At 39.7% G+C, this 23,992-nt stretch overlaps 1 protein-coding gene across 3 annotated transcripts in view; it reads left to right on the top strand.

Annotated features, from left to right (window-relative positions):
- RAP1GDS1 (Rap1 GTPase-GDP dissociation stimulator 1) overlaps positions 1 to 23,992 on the top strand; it is a 150,801-nt gene that overhangs the window by 950 nt on the left and 125,859 nt on the right. The gene's annotated exons all lie outside the window — the stretch shown is intronic.

Here is a 23,992-nt window from a genome sequence, read left to right as displayed (position 1 = left end):
ATGCTCACTACCCGCAGCCTCCCAGTGATGGTGCTTTCTTAGGGTATAGCAGGGGTAGTGGATATGTAGGAAGCACACGATAACTCAACTCGGGAATGATTGAAAGCATAGCTGCAAGGGTTGTAAAACGACAACAAAGGGACTTGGGGTGGTTGAAATGGATATTGCCTCGAGTTCAGTTCTTGGTCACACCAAGTCTGTGAGCTGCACCAATGCTGGAAGCTATACCTAAAAAGAAAATGAAATGACGGTCTTTCTTGAAAAAATAAGTTGCCAAGTTGCTACAGCTATTGTTTCCAGTAAACTTATTATGCATGGTTTAACTAAGCCGAATATAGGCTTAATAAACGTAACCTCAAATAGTTTGGCTTAGTATATTTTAGGATACTTGTTTATAAGCTGGCTTTGTTTCCGAAGTATGAGGTCAATTCTCTACACTGTATGTGTGTGCCTTGCCTGCATGATAAAGCCAGACTTTGCAGTATTTCTTTTAATATGTTCAGCCCTCTATATGATTACTTGATACTATCTTCTGTCTCTAGTAAATCACCAGACTTTATTGTCAAGACAGGTAAGCTATAAGTGACTTCAGGCTGCAATCCTGCATGGACTTACTTCTGAGTAGGCATGCATAGGATTGCACAGTCATTTAATGGTGTAGAATTAGGAACTTGCTAACTTGGCTTTTCCAAGGCCTAGCTCTCCAAAGTGCTGATTGCACTGAAGTTCCTTGGATGGCTTTGCCAACTCAGACACTTATTTCAAGACATGGTCTAAGCCAAGGGCATGTGATGCAGCCACCTTGCAGAAGCTAAGCAGGCTTTGGTCTGGTCAGTGCCTGGATGGGAGATTTCCTCGCAACTCTGTATACTGCTTAGAGTTCCATGATGGATGGAAGAAAAGCAGGGTAGAAATATACTAAATAAATCTATTGCTGTCAGTGACCCAATTTTTTTCAAGCTAAAAATGGAAATGGACTGCCTTCAAGTCGATTCCAACTTATGGCGACCCTATGAATAGGGTTTTCATGGTAAGTGGTATTCAGAGGTGGTTTATCATTGCCTTCCTCTGAGGCTGAGAGGCAGTGACTGGCCCAAGGTCACCCAGTGAGCTTCATGGCTGTGTGGGGATTCGAACCCTGGTCTCCCAGGTCATAGTCCAACACCTTAACCACTATGCCACACTGGCTCTCCTCAGGCTAAAAGCCCCCCCCCCAAACAAAACCCAAAGAGTTTATTGAAAAGACAGGTATTGTTCATGCATTATTTGCCTTAGCATACGGAAAGCAAACAGAAATAACTAGCAATCTACATCGGAGAAACACTAGCGTCATTTGTCTATAGTAGAGAGAAACTAATAGTCATCTGGAATAACAGACCAGGATTTTTATTATGTATTTTGAACAATTAACAACTCATGCATATCTGTGTTGATCATTGTTGGCAAGTAAATTGCTTAAAAAGAGAGGTGGGAAGGTCCTATTTCTTCTATTTTTAAGTAGACTATGCTGGGGGGTAAAGAAAAGCCGGGGACAGAACTGGCAATCCCACCCCATATATATGGTCTGCCTAGTAAATGTGCGACATCACCCTAAGAGTCGGAAACGACTCACACTACAAGTGCGGGGACACCTTTACCTTTATTACTTGCCTGGTAATGTCTGGAGATGATTACTACCTATTACAAGCTACCAGGCAACTGACTATTTGCAAACCTGTATTAATCACGGCTGAGGGGAATAGCTGGCATGGTCATCCAGTGTCTGAGCCTATTGAGGTGGTCTTGGTGTGATCAGGTATGGGATACTTGCGCAGCCGTGCCAGTGAAGAGGATTGGCTGGGAAAGAACTCAGGCAAGGCAGAAAGCAGCTGGAGCAAGCAGTTCATAAGAGTACAGTGCATATGGGAACCAAAGGGAAAAAAACAGGCAGATTCAGGGAGGCTGAGTTTGGTATAAAACACAGTTATTGAGCAGGAGCCTCTCCCACTTCCTTTTTCCAGGATTGTTGGAAGCCTGAGGTCACGGAAATTAAACTGGTCTCTACTGGTGCAGTAATTGGAGTTTTAGATGCTCTGAATTTTACCCAACTCAAAATCTAGGAAGGATTTTTGGCTGGGGCAGAAACATTTTCAGAATGGAATCACACATTGTTGCAGGTTCAAGCTTCTTTGGAGAAAACCCTACAATTATTTATTTATGTTATAGTTATTCTATTTAAATTTATATTATATCTATATTATTATATTATTGTAAACCCTTCAGTTTACAATAAAACTCCCGAGGAGACTTACAACAATGGCTAAAACAATTTAAAAAACCCACAGCAGATTACAGTACGAGAGTTAAATCAGCAAGAACAACTTGAAAGAATCAGTAGCATGAATCAGTTAAAAAGAGTGTAAAAACAGAGAATTTAGAAGCCTAGGTAAATAAAAGGCCTTCACCTGGTGCTGGGGAGGTAGTTCTAAAAATGATTGTGTCTGGTGCTGCAAGTGAGTGCTGTTCTCACTGCCTACTGGCCACAATAAAGTTGAAGATTTAGGACAGAAAGTTAAACTATGGAATTAGCTCCCAGAGGAGGGAGTGATGGCCACCAACTTGGATGGCTTTAAAAGAAGACTAGACAAATTCATGTAGGATAAGACTATCAGTGGCTACTGGCAATGATTACTGTGTTTTGCCACCATTGTCAGATGCAGTATGCTTCTGAAAACCAGTTGCTGGTAGCTGCAGGAGCTGAGAGTGCTTCCTGTGGGCATCTGATTGGCCACTGTGAGAACAGGATGCTGGATTAGATGGGCCACTGGCCCAATCCAGCAGGCTCTTCTTATGCTCTTATGTTGGTGTCACTCTGAGAGTACTCTAGGATGATATGTTAAATGCTTTGATTGCATCTGATGTAGTCTGTGGGAAGTGAAATCCAGCCACTTGCCACGCTGGAGGCTTGACCCATGCAAGGCAGCCTCCTGGAGGAGTTGGGTTTGTGGCCAGCAGGTGGTGAAAATTTCCAGAATCTTGGAATGTATGTGGTGACATAATGGAGTGGTTGCACTTGGGATGCTTTGAACTGGGCATGAATTAAGATGCTAGCTAGGACTCTTTGTGCATGCTTGGGAGTGAACAGCAAAAGCCACTCTGGTTTCAAAGATTCACTCAAGAGTTTTTGACTGAAGTTAAATTCTCTGCTCCCTTGTAAAATTTTGCAATGTAGAAGCATTAGATTCCTTAGGTAGCATTTGAGAAAGAGTCTGGATAGTGCTGTAACAAGTACAGTGTTCCTGAGGCTCTCTTAACATGTGGACACAGGACTAAGTAAGGTTCTGTTGGCTGGCTTTTGAATCTCTCTCTGTTCATACTTTCAGGATTACATTATTCTTGTTGAGTAAGATCTTTCTATAAACTGTATGACTACACAAATACATACACTTCTGTTCATTAAAAATGTCTCCAGTTTAAGTGGCTCTGTAGTTTTTAGCTGTCAAGTTGTGGATCGTCTTTCTCTCCTTTCCTTGTTATGTGCCCCCCTTTTTAATCTTCCTCAAGAATCATTGCGATCTTAGGTATGTTTATTTGGAAGTTGGTGCCTTTGATTACAATGGGACATACTTCTAAGTTAGTGTGTTTAGAATTGCAAACTTGGGTTGTGGTTTTGCACCCTGTTTTATGTACTTCTGTTCCTTTATCTCATTTTTTGCAGCTCTGGATTGTAAGCTTTTTTGGGAAATGGGGCCAATATTCACTTTAACCTCTAAAGTGCTGTGCTTGTTGTTGGCAGTGGATAAATAACAAATCAATATTAATTCCATTATTTTGAAAGCATTCTAAGGGGTAATCCCATTCTCATTTCATAAAATAAAGCATTGGCTGCCTGCTTTCCGCTTTTTTCCTGCTGCAACACATTGCGTGTAGCATGGGGGTAGGGCAGAATAAAATGTACCTTCTTATTAGTTTGGCTGGGAGAAGAACTTCATGCAGCTATGAACAGGAGGACTATGTGGCGTTGGAAGAAAAGAAGGATAAAAGCATGAAGGCTGCAGTAAGGGAGTAGAGGTGCCAAGGAATGGAGAGCCCACATGAAGGTTGGCTATGGAAATGGAGACTCAGTGGTAAGCCACTGAGAAGCAGGGATCTAAGGGAAAGTTGAGTGGAGGAGACAGAGAACTGAAGGGGGAAAGGGAGTAAAAAGAGGGGGGGGAGATGAAGAAAACCTTGCACAGGTCTCAAGGGATAGGAGGGCCTGTATGGGATGTTGGCAGGAAGTGGTGTTGTGCTGTGTAATAGCTTTGTAAGACATCATGAGGCTGTGTTCTGTTAAGGTGGCTTGATGCTGTGGATCCTCTTGCCAGCCAGCACAAGCTCTTGGTTTCATTTGCAATGTCGGTGTAACCCCACGAGTCATAACATTTCACCAGTTGCACAGCTGTTGCATCACTTCTTTAAACACTTTTCTGAAGCATAGGTATCATGTGTTTTGTATGGAAGAGAGGTAAAGAGGTCCAAAAATGCTGCAGCGTGGTTGACCATATGTAGTTCTGCAGGCATGTCTGCTGTTCTTGAGGAAGTCACCAAGAATGAAAGCTTGAGTGCCTGTACAGTCGCCTTCAATTTCTGTTAGTGGGGCACACACCAATCTCTGTAGAATGATCTCTCTTTGAAGAAAAACCTTTTATAAGAACTAATTTTTTTAAACTAGCAAATTATAATGACTTTTCTGTTCTCAATAATTGTAGCATGAAGCTTGTGAAATCTGTGCAGTAGCTTTTATGTTATTCTTCCTGCCTGCTTTTTACAGGGGTTATTTCCTGCACTTTTTAACAGTTGGAAAGCCTGAGAAATAATGTATTGTGGATGTTTTTTTTCTTCCAGTACTAGATGTTCTTTGAGAGCTCTTACCCACTTGGTAAATCATGTCAAAGAATCAAACATTTTACTTCTCTAAGCACTAAATTGCTAAATCAGTTTTATGATTAAATGTTTTGAATGTTCTAGCCATAGGGGGGGGTCAAGTATGCAATTGGGTTTCATGCTGTTGTTGTTGTTGTTGTTATGTGCCTCCAAGTCGTCTGCGACTTATGGCGACCCTATGAATCGGCGACCTCCAAGTGCATCTGTCACGAACCACCCTGTTCAGATCTTGTAAATTCAGGTCTGTGGCTTCCTTTATGGAATCAAGCCATCTCTTGTTTAGCCTTCCTCTTTTTCTACTCCCTTCTGTTTTTCCCAGCATCGTTGTCTTTTCTAATGAATCATGTCTTCTCATTATGTGTCCAAAGTATGGTAACCTCAGTTTCATCATTTCAGCTTCTAGTGATAGTTCTGGTTTAATATGTTCTAACACCCAATTATTTGTCTTTTTCACAGTCCATGGTATGCGCAAAGCTCTCCTGCAACACCACATTTCAAATGAGTTGATTTTTCTCTTATCCGCTTTTTTCACTGTCCAACTTTCACATCCATACATAGAGATCGGAAATACCATGGTCTGAATGATCCTGACTTTAGTGTTCAGTGATACATCTTTGCATTTGAGGACCTTTTCTAGTTCTCTCACAGCTGCCCTACCAAGTCCTAGCCTCCTTCTGATTTCTTGACTATGGTCTCCATTTTGGTTAATGACTGTGCCGAGGTATTGATAATCCTTGACAAGTTCAGTGTCCTCATTGTCAACTGTAAAGTTACATAAATCTTCTGTTGTCATTACTTTAGTGTTTTTGATGTTCAGCTGTAGTCCTGCTTTTGTGCTTTCCTCTTTAACTTTCATCAGCATTCATTTCAAATCATTACTGGTTTCTGGTAGTAGTATGGTATTGTCTGCATATCTTAAATTATTAATGTTTCTTCCTCCTATTTTCACACCTCCTTCATCTTGGTCCAATCCTGCTTTCCGTATGATATGTTTGGCTTATAGATTAAATAAATAGGGTGATAAAATACACCCCTGTCTCACACCCTTTCTGTTGAGGAACCAGTCAATTCCTCCATATTCTGTCTTGTGCAGAGTATAGGTTGTGCATCAGGACAGTCAGATGCTGTGGCACCCCCATTTCTTTTAAACATTCCATAGTTTTTCATGATCTACACAGTCAAAGGCTTTGCTGTAATCTATAAAGCACAGGGTGATTTTCTTCTGAATTTCCTTGCACCGTTCCATTATCCAACATATGTTTGTGATGTGATCTGTGGTGCCTCTTCCCTTTCTAAATCCAGCTTGGACGTCTGGCATTTCTCACTCCATATATGGTAAGAGCCTTTGTTGTAGAATCTTGGGTTTCATACAGTCCTTGTAAAGATTAATATTCTAATAAAAATGTATGTAATGAATTCATAGTAGTGTGTGGGTGCTCTGCAATTGTAATATCTTTGCTGTCATTTCTCTGAAGTAATTTTTGTGGAAGAGACTTTCTGGGGAACTGAGGGTTTTTTCTTCTGAAATTTTTGGCGTGAAAAATATGTATATTCAGATTTATATTTCAATATGCCAATTTGTATGATTCACTGAATTCATTTGTAATTATGATATGATATGACAAAGGTTGTATCTTGCAGTTAGACTTATGGCAGGCTTGCAGATACAAGAATCACTCACTTGGTTACCCTTGGCAGATAAGAATTCACGTGTCACAACAGATGTTTGTGTTCAGGCTAGCAACCACACCCAAATGTTTAACAGTTGTATGAGGAAGTGGGCGAGTAGCTTTCATGGATATGCTGGCAAGGCTGCCTCATATAAGGTGATCCAACATAGTGGCACCTGACGCAACAGGGTTTCCACTACACCCCCCACATACCCCCAAAACCTGGTTTGGGGAGGAAGCAGAACATCACCCTTACACATGGGAAGTGGGGCTGTGTTGCACTCGTCTTCAACAGTTGTTGGGTTTTTTTTGCCAGACATTTATTTAGTAAGTTAAAATTAAAAAGTTGGGGGAAATTACATTACCAGATAGACTTCAGTATTTTAGTATGTTCTGGATCATGTATAAACATTGCCTTGCATGGTGATGATAATGATAAAATAGCTTGTTTATGTAACACCTGGAAAAAGTACTGGGGGGAAAAGCAGAACAAACTCTTCTTTAGGGAATCGTGTGCAAAATACTTATATCTCAATGCTTGATTTGGTTCATTTTGCATGGATTTAAGATTGTTGAGGTTTTTAATTTAATAGTTTTGAGATCGTTTTATGATTTTTAAAATGATTATAGTCTAAGATGTGTTAATTAAAATTATGATGTAGTCTGGTGAGAAATCCTATCAATGGAGTGCCAAGGTCCCTGTCAAAAGGCCAGCCTTGTGAGATATCAAAAATTCTACACAAGGAAGACATTTGGGGCTACATCAATATGTTATGATGTTGCTGCCTTGCATTGTTTTGATTGATGATTAATAACATATTGTACTTTTATTGTATCTCGTGTTGTATTAATATGTTGCTCACTGCTTTGGAGGCCTTTGGGCTGAAAAGAGGGTTATAAATAAATCACAACCATAACAACAATAATAATAGTTTAGAAAAAAGATGAGTAGCGGGGGAGACATAATGGAGGTGTATATAATTATGCATGGTGTGGAGAATATGGGTAGGGAGAAGCTTCTCTCATAATACTAGAACTCAGATCAGGACAGGACAAAAGAAAGTACTTCTTCACACAGTGCGGTAAAACTATGGAGTTTCCTCCCACAAGACATAGTGAGGGCCACCAACTTGGCTTTAAAAGAGAATTAGACCAATTTATGGACAATAAAGCTATAAATGGCTAGTAGCCACAGTGTCTATGTTCCGCTACCGCTGTTGGAAGCAGTATGCCTCTGAATACCAGTTGTTGGGAGTTGAAAGTGTGGAGAGTGGTGTTGTACTCCAGACCTAAATATTTAGGGAAAAGTCCATTGGGAAGTTCTCCTATGCAAGCACATTGGAAATGAATCTTCAGTTTATTTCAGCTAGGCTTTCTCAGGAGAATAACCAGGTAGACTCCCCCCGCCCCTGGATGCATCTCCATTATTATGATAAATACTTGGAATTAAGTATTTTAGTTGCCCTGGATATCTGTACGCTGCCATTTTGATGATTCTGTGTTTACTGGGGTGATTTATCTACAAGCAGCAATGGCAGAGGGAGAATCCTTAAATAGCTTTCATGTTTCTTTATATGCAAGGTGCTGCTTATTTGTATAGCATATTAGCTTTGTAGCTTAGAATATCTTGAAGTTACAACTATAGCTTCACCTAAATCATATGGGCTGTCTAAGTTCAACAGTAAATGTACATCAAGTAAGATGTAGGTTTTCTGGAAAAAAATATGGAATTTTTCTGATGTCCTAAAAAGTGATTTAATTTAGCATTATTGCTTTACTTTTATTTAGGCAATATGCTTCCAGATGTCAGTTGCTGTAAAGCAAAGGAGGGGAGAGAAGTCTGTGCACTCAGGTTCTGCTTGTGGGTTTCCCATGGGCAACTGGGTGGCCGCTCTGAGAACAGGATGCTGGACTAGATGGGCCATTGGCCTGAACCAGCAGGCTCTTCTTATGTTCCTATGTAATGTATTTTCAATTGGCATCCGTTAATTATTACTAATAAACTTATGAAACTGATTTTTTCCCATGGAAAAATAAAGTACTGGAAAATGTTCTGCCCCATGTCACTGTTACCAAGTTTCTTGCACAAATGTTTTAAACGAGTGGCAGAATTGTTGGATTTCTCTTTTCACCTACTGCAATGCAATATTGTAAAGACAGTATATGTTTGCTTCTACAGATAGAGGACTGCAACCTCCAACTTATATCAGTACTTTTTATTCTGTAGCATTCAGTTAGTACTCTAAGGCTTTATTATTTAAGTATATTTATGTTCTACTTTTATTTATATTATATGATATTAAAATGGGCTAACAAACTAGCTAAAAGAGTAAAAAATATAAAAAAGTTAAAATAATAAGACATCATAGCTAACAAAACACAGTAACAGCAACTGTATAATGCAGTAACCGTCAAAGATTGAAAGCCTTCTGGAACAAGCAAACAAAAGGTCTTACCTACCCAGCTAAATGCAGGCAGAGAAGGAGGTACAGATATCCCCAGGAAAAGTGTTCCACAGTCTAGGTACTGTGACAGAGAAGGCCCTGTCTTTATTGCCCTCTTGTAATACCTCTGACAAAAACGGAATAAAGTTTAACATGTCTGGCACCTCTTAAGAGTATGTCTTAAGAGACATACCTTAAATTTGCACTTTAAGCATTTATCCAAATCTAAATGTGGCCCTGATTATTTTAATGGTTGCTGGCCAATTTACCTTGATGCAAGACCAACTAGTTCTGTTTGGAGCCCCATATTAACATCTGTACTGACTTGTTTGTTTCAGTGTCTTTTGCATGCTATGATTTCTTTAAAGAATTATTTGTTCTGCTTTTCTTTTTAACTATCCTCACTGCTTTTCTCATACCCTGTTGCAGATTATTTGCTCCCAGGTTGTGAGATAAAAGTGAGAGATTGGCCGTGAGAAAGTATTGGTAGAACCATGAATTTCTTTCCAGATAGACAGAAGTAATTGGTTGCTACTGCAGAGCTTGTCTGCTAGCTTTCTAAAATGAAAGTGTTACAAGAAATGCTGAGGGCCATTTCCAGCATTATTCAACACTTCAATTCTAAATGTGTTTGGTTGGAAGTAAGTAAATTACTTTCAGGCAAGTGCGTTTAGGAACACAGCCAAAGATATTGGATAAATATCACAACTTTTTTAAAAAAATTAAATCTAAACGTGTTTTGGAATTAAAAACAAATCTCAATCCAAGAAACATTGTGAACATGTTAACAACTCAAAAATAACATGATGAAAACGCAATGAAACCTGGAACCATAGCAAATAATATTTAAAAATTAGGATACCTAAATCATGCCATCCTCCCAAACAAACTCACCATGTACAATATTTCCTAAGACAACATCAGCCATTATCAAAAGTTTTGCATGGAAGTATTTCAGAGATGCTGCCCACATTATGTGACCTTGGTCCATATCCTGATATAGTTATTGTTATTGTTAGTGCTGTTGTTACATTTATATCCTAGCTTTCCTCCAAAGAGCTCAATTCCTTGCTTTGACTACTGTAGTCTTCTCTTTGGTCTTCCATAGCATTACCTTGGCCCTCCCGCTCCAGTGCTGTGTCACCCAAATCATTCAGCTCTCTTGTTTCTCAGACTAGATGACATTCCTGCTTAAATCTTCCTGTCTGGTTCCGTATCTTGCACAGATTTCTTGTTCTGTTCCTTCAAAACTATCTGTAACCCTCTTTCCCCACCCTCAGCCTCCACTCTTATATCCCAGTACATCCATGCCTGTGACTTTTGTTACCCCAGCTGTGCTACACTCAGCCATTCAAATGCTTCCTACTTCCTCAGATATATTTACTGAAGATATATACTCCACCTTTCAATCAAATGAGTCTCAAAGTGATTTATAGGGAAGTTAATGACACAGAAAACCCCCAAACTCATACATACGCACGCCCAGCTGCCTAGGTGTGGAAGTCACGTGTGCTTTTTAGCAGGGAGGACTGAAACTAACCCCATACAGCTGCTTTTTCTCTGAGCAGTGGATGTGGCCAATGAATGGCTCCATCCATTCTCTTTTACTGTCTCTTATGCCTGGAACTGCCTTTCACAATGCCTCCACAATGTCCCTCACCTACTTCCTTCAAATCCTTCCTCAAAAATTGGATTTTTCTTTGAAGCCTTTGGCAGGACTTCCTGGTCTTCATACAATACTGTAACAGAGCCTATAACTGAAACGCTTGGATGTTCCCCCGTTGAAATACTTGCATACTTTTTTGCTTTGTATGACTCTTCCACCATCTCCCTTGTGCTGATTTCTAGATGTTTAAGCCCCCTCAAATGCAAAGATGTATCACTGAACACTAAAGTCAGGATCGTTCAGACCATGGTATTCCTGATCTCTATGTATGTATGTGAAAGTTGGACAGTGAAAAAAGCGGATAAGAGAAAAATCAACTCATTTGAAATGTGGTGTTGGAGGGGAGCTTTGTGCATACCATGGACTGCGAAAAAGACAAATAATTGGGTGTTAGAACAAATTAAACCAGAACTATCACTAGAAGCTAAAATGATGAAACTGAGGTTATCATACTTTGGACACATCATGAGAAGACATCATTTGCTAGAAAAGACAATAATGCTGGGAAAAACAGAAGGGAGTAGAAAAAGAGGAAGGCCAACCAAGAGATGGCTTGATTCCATAAAGGAAGCCACAGAGCTGAAGTTACAAGATCTGAACAGGGTGGTTCATGACAGATGCTATTGGAGGTTACTGATTCATAGGGTCTCTATAAGTCATGATCGACATGAAGGCACATAACAACAAAGCCCCCTTTTGTAATTTGTAGAATGATATATATATAGTATGTGGATGGCGCTTTCAGGGGTTTTGTCTCCCCTGAGGAAGAAGCAAGAGAACAAATTGAATGAGAAAGCAAAGAAGTAATAATGGAAAGAAGAAGAGAAATCTAATGGAAAAATGGTTTAGTGGAGACTTCCGGGAAGGGTGACTTAGCCTGTGCCTGCTTTTGAGACGGGCTCCTGCCTCAAAAGAAGCTTATTCAGATATATCAGTCAGTTTTTTCTTTTTTTTTTGACTGATTAAACTTCTCCCGGGTAGGGAGAAACGAAGAGATTAACCTCAAAGCCTATTTTTGTTGGGACGACCAGATCTCATTAATTTATGGGACGAGGTCCAGCCGACGAAGGTGGGACGGATTTTCAACAGCAAGCTCTATCTGTTAAAGCGAACGTTCATCTTATCTTCTAAGAGAGAACGCACTAACAGGCAAGCACCCTTCTTTCTATATTTTTCTTTTACTTGACTTAAATTGTTGCTGTTTAAAAGAGATTTGCCAGATTGATCGGTTTTTGACATCTCACTGGGGAGCCATAACTTCTCTCTGCTACGCACTAATTAATAGCTTATCTCTGTTTTTGTTGCAAAAAGCTGTCCTGGATTTGCATTCTAAAGATATACACAGAAGAGGGATTTCTATTCCAGATTTTTATTTTGAAGAATATTATACTGTCTGAGACTACTCTCTTTTTGGTCTATTTTATTTTGACGAATCTGTTTCTTGACGACTGCCATTAATTGTTTCGATCCTGGGAACTGCATTTTGTTTACTTAACTATGGAGAGATAAGGCTGTCTGCTCTGTTTATACTGTGATGTCACCAAGTTTGGAGTATTAACCCAATTGTTGCTGAAATAAGAAGTGGTTTTCCTATATTTTTCTTTTAAAATGGCAATTAAGAAAGTGGCTGAGAATCTGGAAATAACTATGTTTCAGAAAATAATGGATGAGATTGAGATAACGAAACAAAACCTGCGACAGGGTTGTAAGGAGCTGAAAATTGAATTGAGTAAAATGAAGCAGGAGATTAAAGATATAGGGGTCCCTGTGAGAGAGGTGACCCTGGAAGGGGTCCCTGTGAGAGAGGAGACCCCGGAGATTGGAACAAACGTGGAACAGGAAAAAGATTTGGAGTCTATGGACTTTAGAAACAAAATCTATTGTTTGGAGACACAGGAGATTAAAGACATAGGGGTCCTTGTGAGAGAGGAGACCCTGGAGACTGGAACAGGGGTCCCTGTGAGAGAGGAGACCCTGGAGACTGGAACAGGGGTCCCTGTGAGAGAGGAGATCCCGGAGATTGGAACAAACGTGGAACAGGAACAAGATTTGGAGTCTATGGACTTTAGAAATAAAATCTATTGTTTGGAACTCAATGTTATCTCTGAAGAAATTAATGAAGATTCTAGAGATAAAGTTATCAATGGCATGGATAATTTTCTGGACTGGAATGATGTGATGGAGCCCAATATAGAGAAAATCTATGGAATTAATTGCAGCCATGTGACAATGGAAAAACTTTCAAGAGATGACCCAGTGTATTTTGAAAAAAAGAACAGAGATATGATTTTACAGCAGTATTTCAGCAACCTATTCAGAATGGATGGCAAGAAAATATTTGGGATAGAGGTAATTCCCATCAGACTCTTACTATATGACTATGGCTTTGACAGCAAGATTATTATGGAATACTGATAATGGAAGATTGGATACTGAAATTACTGGACTTAACAAGACTACTGAAGATGGAAGATGGAAAATGGAACTAATAGGGATAATAGAACAATGGCTACTGAAATTACTGAACCTAACAGATTCTGATGTGATGGATTAATTGAAATGTTTATTTTGACTATGGTTATGACAATAAGATTATCATAATTAGTAATGAGATGGATTAATCGATATGCTTATCTGGAAAAAAAAATTGATAGATATATTTCTTAAAGAATTGAAACCTCTCTTTGACTTTTTGTGGAAAGAATAAAGTAATGTTTATGAGATTTGATGATTAAGTAAGATAACTATTGGAGGAAAGTGATTTTATAATATGACTTAAGAGACAGGATTGTTATATATTATAGACTTATAACTGATCTGATCTTTGACAAATGGGAAGTCAATATTTTACTCTTTATTTTTTATTTTTATTTTTATTTTTATTTTTATTTTTTATTTTTTTGTTTAACTATTTTTGATTTTGTTTTTTGTCTTTGAATGTTTTATGATTTTGTCTTGTATGTTTTATGAAAATTTGAATAAAAATTATTGAAAAAAAAAAAAAAAAAGAAAAATGGTTTAGTGGAGCAATAAAAGAACACAGCATGGTTAAGTAAATTGGTGAAAGATAAGTTAGAGTTATGGAGGATTCTAGCACACTACCTAGATCTCTCCCCCCCCGTGCCTCTTGAGTAAAGTTAAGGCATCTTAATAGAGAGAGAACTTTGGAATGTTTAAAAGTATGGAACACTATTTCAATAACTTGATTTTTGTAGCAGTTCCCTGCAATTCTTTTTAGCTCTGTCATAAATGCTGTATCTCTCTAAAAAACTATGTTGGTAATGCCAAATGAAAACAATAAGCTGGTTTCCTATGTGAGAGCACAAGACCCCTTTAACAGAGACCATGCGAAGGAAATTGACATCAGAGTCACATCCAAGGAAGGGAGAGTCATTTTGTGTTTGTGAATAACAAAACAAAGTATGTCCAAAGCCAACTGTTTCTGAAAATTAGTGTCTTAAATAGTATGAGAATGGTTGTTCACATTGTCAGAGCAGCCCATTGTATTCTACTCAGAGTAGATCTATTTAAATTAATCTACATTAATTTTAGTGGGTCTATGCTGAGTAAGACCAACTTTGGGCATATGTATTAATTTCAGAACAGTCTTAGGCTTCACTGAATTTCCAAAAAAAATGTAAGTTCCCCAAATGTGGAACACACAGTGAGAATGGCTTTATTTGTGTCCTCATAATTGTTTAAAAAAGAGTGATAGTGAAAGAGGTGCTTTAGGCCTAACTCATGGCTGTTCTGACTGGGGTTGATGCAAATCGTAGTCCAAAATATCTGGAGGACACCAGGTTGGGGAAGGCTGGCCTAACACTGGATGGTTTGATTCCTTAGGTTAAGGCGATGTGTTAGTGTGATTTTTATTTTTGAATTCCACTCTGTTCATGTAGGAAGTCAGCTTGAGAACTTGGAGTTACACACTGTTTCTGGCAATGGGGAATAACACATGAGCTATTTTGCTGTTAGCAGCTGCTTAGTCTTGTCTGCAAAGAACTGGCCTTGGACCTAAGATGTCCAGAGCTTTGTAAGCCAAAAACAGTTAATTATATTGCACCAGAGGAATTTAGGAAGATAGTGTAGAATAGGTATATAAATGCACTGAGTGATGCGAAGAAGGAAAAACCTTCTGGATCAGGGAAGTATACAGCAGCATGAAAGACTTCTGAGGTAATGGCTTTTCAAAGTTCTGTGTTCCCAGAGGACTATAGGAGCCTACCAGGTTCACTGAACAAATTATATTGAATGACACATTTCTGAGGAATGTACCTGTTTAGAGTTGTAAAGAACGGAGGTGGAAGAGAATTCAGCTAGTAAAATTAGAATTGGGACAGAAAAAGGTATAGCGAAATGAATTACCCTTTTTGAGTATTTGTCTTTGCTGCTAAATATTCAAATTCAGATATTTACATCCTTGGTAACTTTGACAAATTCATCTGTGTGCATAGCTATCTATGCTTATAGATGCTATAAGTACTGTATTCCAAACCATTTTAATATTTGACTTTCTTAATTAAAACCATCAATATCCAATAAGCGGCACTCAGTTGAAAGTAGATTAGTAGTGTAACATATAAAATCCAAGATGAAATGTTAATAAAAGTGAAATCACCATGCAGAACTGTCAAGTATTAATTCTAATCTAGTTTGCAGATAGAACTAATATTGCAGCAGTGTATTGAGTTTTTTTCACTTCATCTGTTTTCATTGTTCATACATGGGGCAGTGGGGAAAAAAGAGAAAGGGCTTGAGCCTGTTATCTCTCATATATAAGGTAGAAACATTTAATGAGGAAGCTCTTCCATTCCCCCAATATGCTAAGAGAAGATTTGATTATGTGTGGAGACAGCGGCTAAAATTTGCAGTAGAAATTAATGGAATGCTGAAATTTCAGTTTTAAAAGGACTGAATTCAGATTGTTTAGCTACATCTCGGTTTCAAAAACAAATTAATGCAGGACAATGTGAGAAAAAGAGGAAATGCAGTTCCCTGCACCGAAGCCACAAGAATCCTCTAGCACAGACATCTTATGAAGTAGGACAGAGAAAATATTCAATAAATACCAAATAAGCTTCCTACTTTCGTGAATAGATATTAGGGCTGCTGACTTATTTGGGAACTGCATAGGGAAGAATCTTTTCAGTTGTATGGTCATAAGAGCATTGAAAAATCCATTCACATCAGTGGGAATATTGCAATGACACAGTGAATTTTTTGCCTAATAAATTATAATCCTGAGCCAACTCTTGAAAGCAAGTCTTGAGTGTTAGATGATCTTACATGTGGTCTTACTAAGTCCTGAATTAATGATATGATTGTTGTGAAAGGTGAAATCGTGATTTACAGATTAATGGAAATGTTCTATTCTCTTGGCATTAAGATCATGATGATTTATTAAATGAATTTTTAATTCCAATTGACTGTTACAGCTGTAATTGGAACATATGTATATTCACACAGAATGACATGTCACAAAGCAATAGAAATTCTGTCAGAACTAAGAGTTGCTTCTTGCATTTGGTAATGTGGAAAGCCTAGCTAGTCCTTGAGAACATGGCCAAGGTCAGTGAAAGAGTTCTCTTCTGGGCCCTTGGATTTTAAACACAACTGATCTCATTATCCTTTTTGGAACACATGGTTAGGAAGGTAACTTCCTGTGTAATAAAGTTCTATACAACAAATCTATTTTTTCATCCAGAGTGGTGTTGCATTTACTGTGTGCAATAGCATGCACAAAGTGTGTGTATGTATTTTCACCAACTTCTGGAGATTAATTAGAATGGATTCTCTAACTTGCCTTGTGCAGTGAACAACAAGGGTTGTATATTTATGCATGCTGTCTCTTGAATCCATGCACCTATTTGCATGGATTGGCCAGGTTTCTCAAATGCAAATCTTAATGTGTCAGGGAGATACCTGCCTCTTTATCCGGCACAGCTATATGTGTCTATGAGGATCATGAATAATACACTTGTGATCCAAGCTTTATTGGCTCATGTTGTTGTTATGTGCCTTCAAGTTTATTGGCTCATAGCACTTGTTTTATGGGAAGATGAGCACCCCCTAGCCTAAGTACCAACCCACTTGCAGTTAACTACAAGGTATTTCAAGTTGCTTTCTTGATTCTGGGCCTGCACAGCCAGCATTTACAAGAGAAGTTATCTCTTGAGTCATTAACAAGATTGGGCCATCTCTTTTCCTTCACATGGAAACCTGAGAAAGTCACGAATGCTCCACAGTCATGTAATGTAAATGGAGCAACCTTTACAAAAGCAAGTTGTGGAGAAACTCTCTTTATATGTCTAGTTATGTTTGCGTGTTGAAGGAAAAATAGTGACCGGTCAAAGTTCGAGGCCTTGTTGCAAGCCTGTTTAGCCGTAACTGCTTGGTGCAGGTTCTGAGAGAGAGAGGCTGATTTCACACTGCACTTTATTCTGTTATTCTGACGATTTCTTACCTGGTAATTTGCTCATTATATTTGATCTTTCACATGACACACAAGCTAGCTCCAGAATTCTAGTGGAATGTAGTGGAGGTTTAGCACAAATTTCCATGATAAATGATACCAGAAATAATCAGTTAGCAAGGCTGGGAACCCGGAAGATTGCAGGAGTTTATTGCTAGCTGCAGCCACTCACATGACAGGCATCCCAGCATGCAGTATGTTCCCACCCTTTAGTCGTGTGGGGTTTTTTTGCCTGATGAAAATTGTACTGGTATTCTGGCATCGGCACAGATAGCATCAGCATTTCCCACACACACCCCTGTGTTGATACAGCTAAAACAATTAAAAAAGTCAGATCCTAAAGGCAGAGGGCTTGCATGACGACAAGATGAGATCTTAGACCTCCTACACAGTGGGGAACAGTGCACATGGGTGAGGGATGAAAACAAACCGTGTGAAAGACAATTGCGTGAAATGCCAGTATATTGACTGAAAAAACTGCTCTTCCTTAATGCAACAGGTACTGCAGTGTGAAAGGGATCTCAGAAATTGGGACAAAAGCGCTATCTTTTTAATCTGTTAAACTAATGCAATCAGCCCCATGTGTGAAAGCAGCCAGAGAGAGAGAGTGGCTTTGAAAATGTATTAGGCAGGGCCTGGATCAGATAATTCATTCTGGTTGGCTGGAGATTATAGTGAGTTAGGAGCTAATTTATCAATGAAGAAGATAGTTGAGAGTTGAGGAGTTGGGGGAGAAAGGGGGTTTATGAGGAAGGTGTGAGTGAAAGACCACAGAAAAACTGAGGGAAATGGGGAGGTCTGAATATTAATTCCCACTGTGTTTATTATTAATATTTGTCTGGTAAAAATCAGGAGAAGGGAGCCGTGGCTGAGTTAGTCTGAGAAGCTGCCCTGTGGAAAGGTCTTACCAGAGGAAGGTTACTTTTTTTTTAAGTTGGCTAAACTGTCTAAGCAGTCAGAATACAACCAGAAGAGCTTTGGGGGTCAGATTCTCTCCAGCAGATGTGCAGGGCTGTGGGTGTATTTGGCTGGGGTGGAAATTTAGGGAATTTGGCCTGAGATAAGCCACTTAGAGGCTGTTGTCAGCAACAGTGTCACTTGGATCTTTAGAAACTGTCATCAAGCACCTTAAATACACCAGTGTAAATAACAGTATTCCCTTACATACATAGCACCTCTTTAATAAACTAACAATCTTAGTTAAAAGTTCGGCCTGTCTCTAGCATTGGTGTCTACCCTAAGCCTACTATACTAGCGACTAGGTTTTGAAAGCTTTCTGAGACAATTAAGTGGCTGTGAAAATTTAACGTAGCATGAATACCTAAACCTGTATTCATACAAAGTGAGGCTGAGGGAATTGGTCCCCCCCAAATACAAGTGCAGATGGCTGAGAAATTTTTGAGGGGACTATGCCTCATGATCTGAAAAAGGTCACCCTCTCTTAGCTTAACTTAACCATAGGTGAGCTAAGGATAGGAGTACCTCTGGCTGACTCTGGATTTGGCATGAGCTCTATTACTAAACTACAGCTTTTCCATTTCTCTTGGGTAAACTACCCACTGTGCAATTTCATACGCTACTAGGGCTTCTTTGGATGGTGGCAGCCTCTAGCTTTCGTCCAGACCAACAGAGGCTTTGTGGTGGGTTGGGGTACAACTCGTAAGAGCAGCTGTTGTGATATGTAGTGGTAGCTTCCTAATGGTTCCATCCACCTTGAAAAGAGGTGGTGATCCAACCACTCCTGAAAAAGCCCACCCTGGACCCATTGGTTTGTGACAACTACCGACCGGTTGCAAATATCCCCTTTTTAGGGAAGGTGATTGAGAGGGTTGTGGAGCAGCAGTTGTAGGTACTCTTGGATGAAACAGATTATCTTGACCCGTTCCAGTCTGGGTTCAGGCCTGGTTATGCGACTGAATCAGCTTTGGTTGCCCTGATGAATGACCTTTATCGGGAGAAGGACAGGGGAAGCGCAACCCTGTTATTCTTACTTCTCAGCGGCTTTTGATACCATTGACCATGGTATCTTTCTGGGCTGGCTTGGTGAGCTGGGTATTGGAGGCACTGTTTTACAGTGCTTCCAATCCTATCTCCAGGGTCGTTTTCAGAGAACAGCATTGGGTGACTGTCTTTTGGCCCCCTGGCAGTTGTGCTGTGGGGTGCCACAGGGTACCATCTTGTCCACTATGCTGTTTATCATCTGTATGAAGCCCTTGGGAGCGGTCATCAGGAGATTTGGGGTGAGGTGTCAGCTGTATGATGATGATACCCAGCTCTATTTCTCTGTAACATCTGAATCGGGACCGCTGCCTGAACTCGGTGGTGGGCTGGATGAGGGCCAATAAACTGAGCCTGAATCCTAGCAAGATGGAGGCGCTATGGGCTGATGGTTCCCAGGTTCGGATAATTGGTCAGTTGCCTGCTTTGAATGGGGTCGTACTCCTTTTGAAAGAGTAGGTCCATAGTCTGGGGGTGCTCCTGGATCCATCTTTGTCGCTAGAGGCCCAGGTGACCTCCGTGGCTATGAGTGCCTTTTACCAGCTTTGGCTGGTAAGACAGCTGCGGCCGTTTCTGGACCGGGATAGCCTGACCACTGTTGTCCATGCCCTGGTAACCTCCAGGGTGGATTACTGTAATGTGTTCTATGTGGGGCTACCCACGAGGTTGGTCCAGAAGTTGCAGCTGGTGCAAAATGCGGCAGTGAGACTGCTCACTGGGGCCTGGTATCGCCAACATGTCACCCCACTGCTGAAAGAATTGCACTGGCTGCCCTTTTGCTACTGGGCCAAGTTCAAGGTTCTAGTTTTGGTGTACAAAGCTCTTTACAGCTTGGGAGCAGGATACCTGAAAGACCACCCCTTATATACCCACTCAATTACTGCACTCTGCAGGTGAGGGCCTCCTGCAGATACCATCTTATCAGGAAGTCCGTTCCGCACAACATAAACGGACCTTTAGTGTGGCGGCACCAACCCTTTTGAATTCCCTCCCCTTAAATATTAGGCAGGCGTCATCTCTTATCTTTTTGGCGCCTTTTGAAGACTTTCCTCTTTCAACAAGCCTCTTAAGTTGAGACCTATCCCAGTCTGCATCTATGTTGGAATTGCTTGTTACTATTTTTTTAAAAAAACAATATGTTTTTAAACCTTTTTTTAAAGAAGTTTTAAAAGCTTTTAAAAGAAATGTTTTTAAAGTTGTTTTGTTTTGGTGTGTTTTAGGTTGTGTTTTTATGATGTTTTGATGTGTCTTTAGCGCTTCTGTTTGCTGCCCTGGGCTCCTGCTGGGAGGAAGGGCGGGATATAAATCACATCATAAATAAATAAATAAATAATAAGTGCTTCCCTTTGGGCAAGCATAGAGATCAAACTGTAAATAGTGATATATTAATTCATACCCCCTAAGACCAAACTACTGAAGTTGTTGCCAGACCTCTTGCATAACATGAGGCAACTAAATTTTCTCCAGATTTACAGATCTTATTAAATTTAATATCTTTTTGAAAAATGTTGAGTTTGGGAATGATCTCGATTGGATTATGAAAGAGACTTAAAAAGTCTTCTTTGCCTCTTGACAAAATGTTCCTGCCATTTTGCCTTCTTAAAATCTGAGTCTCATTTCTATTTTGAATTTGCACGTAAGAGCCCTGCTGGATCAGGCCAAGGACTCGTCTAGGCCAGTATCCTGTTCGTACAGTAGCCACCCAGATACCTATGGGAAGTCCTGAAATGGCATGAGAACAACAGCCCTCTCCCCAGTTGTGCTCCCCAGCAAATGGTATTCTGATACTAGAGATAGTATACAGCCATCATGACTAGTAAATATGAGATTTAGAAGTTTGGTTCTATGCATCTGTTCAACACATTCAAAATATGATAATTCCATGTTAAATACTGTATTTAGCACTTGTCTGGTGGGTGATAACTGTAGCATTCACAGCGGAAACAGCAGAGAGGAGTTTGGCTTATATTGAAAGAGTGAAAATCTTTATTTGCTCACATATACAATAGATTTTTTTCATTGCTACAGTTGGTGGAAGTTTGCTATATCTGTGCTTTTCCTTTGCTTTCTGCCTTTGTTTAGACTTTTCTTTTTACAAACTAGGGCATATTCTCACAAGTCATTTAGTATATGTCAATAACCGTTCAGTTTTCAAATGTGACTGCCATGAACATAAATCTACATGAATAAGCTATTTTGTTGTTGTAATGTCTCAGCTTTCGGTAGGAAAGTGACATGCATAAAAAGGGAGCAATGCTGAGTACTGAGTGTGGCCTGCCATCCACACAATTGCCTTAGGCTGCAATCCAGTACATGTCTACTCAGCAATAAGCTCCATTGGTTTCAATGAGACTTACTCCCAGGTAAGTGTGTATTGGATTGCAGCCTTAGTTGAAAGTCAGCAAGGATTCATTCATCATAGCATTGATTGCACACTGCGAAGATTGTGAGGATAGACCAAAGGTCAAGTGCAGATGTAACATAATATATGACTTTAGCCAAGGGATTTGGTGCTGGTGATGGGATTGCTCTCCACAGTCACTTCCATTGCTGGAGTAAATTTCTCCCATACCTCCTTTCCCCCTGTCTCCTTAACCACAGCTAAACCACTTGACACCAATGTTCTTATTAAAGCATGCCTTAAATTCCTGGTTAAATGGGAACCCTGCTAAGCCTTAACTGATACCTTGATCATAATGCATAATAAATAAGGTAAAGCAGAGCTTTGAGAAGGGGGTATGTGATCTTGCAGTCTGCTCCCTGACCTCATTCCTGGTGTTATAATTGTGCAGAAGAGGGAGTCAATGTTGCACTTAAATAACCCTGGATTTTAACCTGGTTGCCTTCATATTGTTCTGAGCTCCGTACACAGCATACATATAACAAACAAATAAAGCAATATTACGGTTTTCCTGATTGACAGTTTTTTTGAGTAATGTTCTTTGCATTCTGTACATCGATGATGGTATTCATGCAAATACTTGTCAATAGGATTGATGGCTGGAAAAGAATAGGGGAAAGGCTTGTTTACCAGACTGTGGCTTGGATGCTATAGAAATGTAAGGGCAGAAGGAACAGGATAGGTTGTAGGAAAAGATCTATTCTTACTGCCTTCTCCGAGGGCCCATGTGATTGTCCATTTTGACATTTATCTCACCATGGGATGGTTCAAGGCATCCCCATTTGAATCCACCATGAAAGTATCCTTAAGAAGGGTGGAGTGCCTGTAGCTGCCATTACTTGTACTTTGCTCTTCCACCAAGAACCTTGAAACACCTTGTGATGATCTCCTAGGCCATCTCTCATCCAGGCTGAATACAGGGCTATAACTGGTTAGTTTCAGTAGCACTACTCCTCCATTTTCCTCCCAACCATTTTCTGGACATGATCAGCTATTTACTTTGTCACATATTTGTTTGTGCCGATGGAAGTGAAACAGCACAACAGATGTGTTGGAAGCTTATTGCTGATGCAATGGAGTGTCTCCTGAAAAGACAACACAAATGTGGATCTTGTTTCATGAACAGGTCTTTAAGAGATCACACTATGATTTAATTAAGTTATAACTGTCTACACTTTAGCCATCATGGATCAATTAATCTAACAGAGATTTACAGTGTTGGTCTGTGAGACAAAAACTTGTTAGAAATCTACTACCTATTATCAAAAGAACCAAAACAGCCAGCTGTAGGATTTCACATGCAGGTAGGGTTATTATAGGATCAGTTTCCAAACCTATTTTGCACTGGTCTCTACTACCATCCGCCTTTTTACTATATTAGAAATTCAAGCACGCCTAGTTCCCATTGTGAGGAGATGTAGATTAAATTTACTTGTCATATTTACTTTGAATGCTGATTTTAATTGTTTAAATACCACTAATCTGAGCTGGTCAGGAGAGTCCTTGCTTGGGAAAGACCTGCACTATGTTAAAACCTGGAATTTGCTTAAGGTGTATAACATTCTATTACTAGTCTTTCAAAGACTACTTTGAGTTATGGATTTTGTCTGCTAACTAGAAAATATAAATAAAAGTGTTCATGTTTAATGATTAAAAAGTATCCAGATGGAGACAGTGAAATAATAATTTTTTTATTAAGTCCACCCAAAATCATGAACAATAAGCTAGGTTCTGAGTTTCATAGAGTTCTTTACTTTTGATGTTAAAAAGTGAGAAAAATATGCTCTTAGTATTGAGAGCATGGATTGGCAAAAGCCCAATATGCAATACGTTACAGCGGAGAGATGGGGAACCTCAGGGCTGCCGGATAAGTGTGACTCTCTGACTTCTCTGTCTGGCCCTCAGGACTCTTTGCAGGCCATACCCCCTCCCCAGGCCACACCCCCTACTGGTGCTGATTTGCACCTTCCTTGAGTGCTTGTGCCTGGCTGGTATGTGTCCTTCAACTTTGATAATGCCTCTTGCTTGCTTGCTTGGATGGATGGAAGATAGAGAGGGATATGTAAATACGTGTAGAAACTAGCCTACTGTTCAAAGGTAAAATTCACATTTATTGCTCTACCCACTTTTGACTTTGATCCCACCCACCACTGGCTTCCCTTCCCCCCAAGGTTTCCCAGAAGGAAATGTGGCCCTTGGGCTGCATTAGGTTCCACCCTCCATTTTAGAGTCTTAAGATAATTCAGGAAGCTCTTTGTTTAGATTAGATCAAGCATGCATCATCATCAGAAAACAGAAAATATAAAAAGTCAGTAACTGATGCCAATAGTTCTAATCTGTCTAGCCCTGATCAGAACTCAGTGGTCTTTTGTAGGATAGTGAATAGAAGTATAAAGAAACAATGTGATAGTCCCTATATTGCCACCCTGGGCTCCT

The sequence above is a fragment of the Rhineura floridana genome, chromosome 9, assembly GCF_030035675.1.
Source record: "Rhineura floridana isolate rRhiFlo1 chromosome 9, rRhiFlo1.hap2, whole genome shotgun sequence".
Taxonomy (NCBI): Eukaryota; Metazoa; Chordata; class Lepidosauria; order Squamata; family Rhineuridae; genus Rhineura; species Rhineura floridana.
The sequence above is the reverse complement of the archived record's forward strand: the minus strand, read 5'-3'. Positions and strand labels throughout refer to the sequence as shown.